The sequence below is a fragment of the Chelonoidis abingdonii genome, chromosome 17 (assembly GCF_003597395.2).
Source record: "Chelonoidis abingdonii isolate Lonesome George chromosome 17, CheloAbing_2.0, whole genome shotgun sequence".
Classification (NCBI taxonomy): domain Eukaryota; kingdom Metazoa; phylum Chordata; order Testudines; family Testudinidae; genus Chelonoidis; species Chelonoidis abingdonii.
The window spans coordinates 22725170-22732075 of NC_133785.1; positions in this window are offsets into that span (position 1 = coordinate 22725170).

The following is a 6906-nucleotide window of genomic DNA, read 5'->3' on the forward strand; positions in this document are numbered from 1 at the left end:
TGATAACGGCTGTTACACCAGGCCTTTTAGGTCGATTAAAGTTTAAACATGGAAGGACTCTTGCTCATCTGAGGCCTAAACAGGGAGACTTTATATCCTTATTACCTTTTACCTTTTAAGTTACTTTAGGGTTATGCTTAGTGACACCAACACTATCAGCAACAGCGCTGCTATGTGATCAGGACTGAAAAGAGAATTTTCAACAGAGTGGAATATCATATAACAAATGAATGAAGATTTCACTTCAACTTCTTTCTCATCACTAGCGGTTCAACCCAATCTTTGTGCTATGTTTCTTGAGTTAAAAGGAGTAGGAATTCATTTCTTGCTACTCCCAGTCACAACAGCTACAGTTGAGCGTACTTTTTCCTCATTTAATAGAATTATGTGTTCTAAAAGAAGTCACCTTCTGCCTGATCATGAGCATATCGTGAAGGACTGGAAGTAATGGACACACAAGAAGACACCAAAGAGTGCAAAACTACAACAAGAAAACAAGATGGATGTAGATATAGTGCTCTGTAGTAAGCTTGAGTAGCTAACTTTAATTTTTGTGATGATTTTAAAACATAGGTTGATGGAAGAATTATGTCAGCCTAGCTACCATTTCTCCTTTTTACTACTGCCACAGAAAACCCTCTTCTGTCGCTTTAGTGTAAGTGTCAACAGCCCCCTCAGCATGGTCTTGTAGTGGAATTGCACCTGCTTACGCCAACTCAGAATCTGGCCAGTGTGTACCAGGATTGGTACAGATGATCCATTTGTTCATTTGTATTATTGGTACTACTGTGTTAGTACCCAAAGGACCCATTTGGGATCTAGTCTCCACTGCACTGTTCAAACACTTAATAGGAGACAGTCCCATAATGACACTCAACAAGTCAGAAACAAAAAAAGGAACGGGTTTATAACATACAGTTAAAGTGATAGTACCTAATTCTGATGTAGTATTTTTTCATCTGTAGATCTCAAAGTCTTCCCTATCCCTCTAAAATAGGGAAGTGTTATTAACCCCTTTCTGATAGGGGATCTGAGACATAGAGAGACTAAGGGCAGATCTACACTTAAACCAGCTGCATCAGCACTGCTGTATCTTGCGCTTCAGTGAAGACACTACTACAGTGACAGGAGAGCTTCTGCTGTTGGCATAGTTAATCCTCCTCCGCAAGAAGCAGTAGCTATGTTGATGGGAAAAGCCCTCCCATCAACATAGTGCTGTCTACACTGGGAGTTAGGTCAGTGTAACTGCGTCACTCAAGATTGTGTGGATTTTTCACAGCCCTGAGCCATGTACTTATACACTGTAAGTTTATAGTTTAGATGTGGCCTGAGTGTCTTGCTTGAGATCATACAGCAAGTCTGCAGCTGTACAGGAAATTGAACTGCATCTTATGGGTGCTAGGCAAGGACCCTAACATTGGACCATCATTCCTCTCAAATTCATAGCTTTATTTAAAAAATTACTTTTAACCCACACCCCTGAGATATACTTGTTCTAGACATTTTAATTCTTCTCGTCTATATGTTTTATATTTGACCTGCCTTTTGTGTTGTGTTATCACTAATTAGGTTTTTAATAATTATTTTTAATTTTAACCTTATTAATCAGTTATATTTTAAAATACTTTTTCACTGAACCCTTTGCCTTATTAGTTATTTAAAAAGATACATAGCCCTTGACTTTTGTTGTACTTTTTCAATTATTTTAACACTTGCATTTTTGTATTTAGCTTGTACAATCCTGCAAAATGATCCACATGGACAGATCCTTACACCCGCATAGACTCATTCCATCCACATGAAACAGCTTGCAATGTATGTAAATTATTCTTAACTTTTTCCTTTTTCTGTTATTTTATTTATATTTAACCCTATAATTTTTCTATTTAATTTAAAATATTATCATCAGTCTTGGCATATTTTAAGTTTACCTGTCTCTTATCATATACATATACTTTAAGTTCATAGACTCTCTAGACTCTAGGACTGGAAGGGACCTCGAGAGGTCATCGAGTCCAGTCCCCTGCCCTCATAGCAGGACCAAATACTGTCTAGACCATCCCTGATAGACATTTATCTAACCTACTCTTAAATATCTCCAGAGATGGAGATTCCACAACCTCTCTAGGCAATTTATTCCAGTGTTTAACCACCCTAACAGTTAGGAACTTTTTCCTATATTGTTATGTTATGTTACAACGTTGCTAGCTCTCACAATTTTACATGTGTCTTGCCATTTTTGGTGGTTTTCTTACAGCTTCAGCCATTGGAGTAATGAGAATCTGAGTCTCCTTAAAATAAATTAAAATTACTAGCCCTCATGGATTCAGAGAAAAGCTGGAAAATGTGACCCGAGTGTCACCTAAAGGTTCAAAAACCAGAAGACAGGACAAAGAATCCCAAATGTATCATAATTTAAAATATCATGATTTTTAAAGTAATCTTGTGATTTATTGGGGCCTGACGCTTGATTTTTTAACAATTGGGGGTTTAGTAATACCGATGTTATGACAATAATTCAGTAAGTTCCCCTAGCCATTCAACCATTTTCCCATACTTCCTCATTACCCCTCTACCCTGCATGGAAGAAAAGGGGGCTTTTTATAGATCATTGACTGGGAGGTGGGAGAGAGAAGCTACTATCCCAAGTGGTTGACAGGAGGCAGGAAAGTAGAAACCCTTGTTTTCCTTATTGTCTCTGGCACGACACTTTCCCTGGCAGGCACTGGGCAATAGAAACCAAGAATGAGAGATCTGTGGGCTCATTGCCTCATTGGGCAACTGAGGGGAAAAAAATGGAAGAAACTTTTGCCCACCAATGAAATGCAGCCACCTTTATGATGGAATTTGGCATCCAAGGGAATTTTACAGGGTAACTGAAGAATCACTTTTCAAACTGAAACTATATACTTTCCCATATATTTTGTGGCCATATTTGATAACTCTTCCTGTTAAATAATGGCATATTATCCAGGATTCCATATTTCTGTGTGCTCCTCTCAATCCCTTGGACAGTTACTGCAGGTGATTTAGTAGGAATAATTGTCATTTCTATATCATAGGAGATATACCTATGTCCTAGAACTGGGAGGGACCTCAAAAGATCATTGAGTCCAGCCCCCTGCCTTCGCTATCAGGACCAAGTACTGATTTTTGCCCCAGCTCCCTAAGTGGCCCCCTCAAAGATTGAACTCACAACCCTGGTTTTAGCAGGCCAATGCTCAAACCACTGAGCTATCCTGCATCAAAATCCCTTAACTCATACAGGCATCATTTTACCCAACACTGCCACCTTTTGAGGAGGGGAGATGTGACAGCTGTGTACCAGCACACACCAAACACTGAACATGACAGATTAGGTAAGGTTATCAAATTGGGACTCCCAAATTAGGAAATTAAAAATACATGAATAAATAAAAGAATGTAAATGTTTCCTTGAAACATATTGTAAAATCCATCACTAGAATAAGATCAATCATCATAACTATCATTAAAGTATCATTGTTATAATAATTTAAACCATAGCAAGGAGGTTTATCTCCAAGTGGGTGAGAACTTGGCAGGTCAGCTCTAGGGCAGAAAATGTGTGAGAATAGTACAATTGAAACAGCAGGGGAATTTCAGGAGGCAGAATGTAATTTTCTGAGTTGGAATTTGGCAGGGACAACAGGACTAACATCCGGTTCAAGGGATGTTCTTTGCTGTTGAGTCTTAGGGGGCCATTTGTTTGCATGACACTTTTTTCAAACCCAATTACCCCTGCCAGTAAAGAAAAGCCTAGTAACAGAACTCCTTGTCTTTCAGTCTCTCAACCTTTCAAATTACAATGTATTCCCTTTGATTCCATACCAAATCAAACCATACTGATATAGAGTGTATGGCACACTGCCGGGCTAATTTATCACCAGTATAAAACTATTGCATATTATTTCTTTATCCTCTGTTAAAAATAAATTTGGTGCTCATGAAAACTGCCCACTGACAGGCCCACAGGCTAGTCTGCTGTTCCACAAGAAGAGGGCAGCATGGTGAGCCAAGGGCAGGGAATGGCGAACTGCAGCCAGTTGGGGCTGCGATCAGTCAAACCTGCGGACACTACAGGTAAACAAACCTTCCTGGCCTGCCAGCGGCTTTCCCTGATAGGCCGCATGCCAAAAGTTGCCGATCCCTAATATAAACCATGAGTTAGCTGAAAAATTAAATCATACTGATGTGAGGAATTGTTATGAAATACTGCTCTTGCAATTCCAGTGGCAGATAAATATGAAGTCCTTTCTGATGTCAGGATGTTTCTGGGCCACGGAAAATTAGATACACTCAAAAGATAGACTCTCTGAATTGCGGCACGGAAGGTATGGTGAGGATGTGATAAGCTTCAATGCCAATATTAGCATTCAATTTTTATGACTAGGTCAGGCAATGGATAGTATTAAATATACTGATAGACATTTTCATGTATGTTATAGCGATAGACAGTATCACATAGACCTGCTCTTACATTCATACTGTGAATAGCTCCAAAATGACATTGCCACATGACTCAAGAATCACTAAAAACAGATTTATAAATTAATATTTGATACATTTATATCTGCTTCTCATTTTGAAGAGGAACTGGTCAACATTTTTTAAAAACTGATGTAACAGAAAAAATATTACCAATGCTTTGGCAACAGGAAAATGAGGTTACATCAGCTGAATAGATGGGAGCTGAAAGTAGGTCAGGTCTTAACAAATCCAGATGACAAGAAGAAAGAACAAACAATTGTGGAGAACAAGGGAAAGACTATAGCGTGTGGTTAAGACACTGGCCTGGGACTTAGGTGCTCTGGGTTCAGTTCCTGACATAACCTCGAGAGTTTAGGCAAATAATTTAATCTCTTCTGTGAAATGAGAGTAAGAATACTTTCTTTGTCTATATATGTAATAAGCTCTTCAGGGCAGAAAGTGTTTCTTACTCTATGTACGTACAGTTGTTGAGCCAAAGGGGAGGGCTCAGATACATTCAATGAAGCCACACCAGATGCATAAGTATAACCAGTTTTATTGCCAAGCTATAATAAGCTTCCCAGCCTTCACGTGTTACTAAATACGTGCTTTCCAGCAACTATGCAAGCAAGCAAGCATCAATGCTTACGCCTCTTCTGCTACAGACAGTCCCTGACCCTCCAGCCTTGTCCTTGAGGGCTCGTAGCAAGCGCTGCTCCAGTGTGGGCAATTCCTGGGCACCCGCAAGGCCTAGGTCCATAGATGAGACTGTTCATCTAATGCAATCCTCATAGCTGTTTTTATCACCATCTCCTTCAAAGGAGGGGTGTATTCACCCTCAAGCAGGCTCTGGCAGAAGACACTGCTGCTCTATTCCCACACTCAATACTCTCAGGCCTTCCTTATCTCTTTACTTGTTTATTCAGCTGAGTGGCTGCAAGCCAGCCCCATCGCTCAAAGCCAGTTCAGTACTAGCTCCCCTAGAACTATGCTTGTAACAGCCCAAGGTAACTTGCGGTCAGCCCCAACAACAGTGTCTAAAACAGTCAGACCCTAATCTTGGTTGTGTTTTCTCAATGCTACTATAATACAAATAATAAAATAACCCTCAGAGACCCACTGATGTGTTGAATAAACCACTTTTCCCAAAAAGCATGGGAAGAATAAGGGCAAGTCTACAGTACAGCACTACAGCAATGCAGCCTGCACTGCTGGAGTGTGTCTGGTGAAGACATGCTATACCAACGGGAGAGCACTCTCCTGTTGGAATGATTACTCCACATTATCAAGAACCAGGAGCTATGTCGGCAGGAAAGCCTCTCCCACCAACATAGCGCCAATGTGGACAGCGTAAAACTTGCATCTCCTGGAGGGTATGTTTTTTTTTCACACCCCTGAGTGATGTAAGTTATATCGACTTAGGCAGTAGCGTAAACTTGACCTCAGTGCATTAGGAATGAAAGAAATGACAGAAACTGGACTCATTTAGGTGTGGAAAGGTTACATAAGCCCTTCATCTTGGATGTGGAAGAGCCTTAGGAGTATTTATGGACTTTGCAAGGTATTAAGTACCCAACGCCCACTGGCTTCGCTTACAGTGCTTGGCAGTTTGCATAATCAGATGCAAAATGGGGTGCAAGCGCTGTACAAAATTAAATTCTAATCCACATTTTGGCAAAACTCCCACTGATTTAAAGTACATTTTACATGTGGTTCCATCGTTTGTTTGCTTGTCACTATGCTTCCCTCCAGATTTTTTTTTAAAAGCTAAAGCAAAAATTCTCCTTTCAGGTACACTGTGGATCAGGGCCAGCTGGAATTTTCCCTGAACAGCCAAGAACAGAGTATCAAACTTTACATATTCTGTTCTGGTATTTTTCCTAAACAGCTAAGCTGGCCCTGACCCACGGTGAAACATGTCTTAAAATTAAGACAAGAAACCTGCAAAAATCAATTGCCTAGCGGAATCAACACTAATTAAAAGTTTAATTAAGTTGCCTTAGTATCTTATAGATACACCTCTACCCCGATATAGCACTGTCCTCAGGAGCCAAAAAATCTTACTGTGTTATAGGTGAAACCACATTATATTGAACTTGCTTTGATCTGCTGGAGCGCTGCTTTACTGCATTATATCTGAATTCATGTTATATCAGGTTGTGTTATATCGGGGTAGAGGTGTACTTCTAAAAGGTCACCCAAGACACAACACTGGGCTCCTAAGTGTGTATTTTCTGGTAAGTTGTTGCTTCTGGGGCAGATGCACCAATATACTCTGCTGCTTTACGCCACTCCAGCAGACCAGTGAATCTGGCCCTTTAATTATGTTCAGTCCTATATAAAGTATTACTGAATGTTTATAACCTGAAAATATTACTTTTCATAAATTTAAAAACAGCTAGTCACAGACTGATGGAG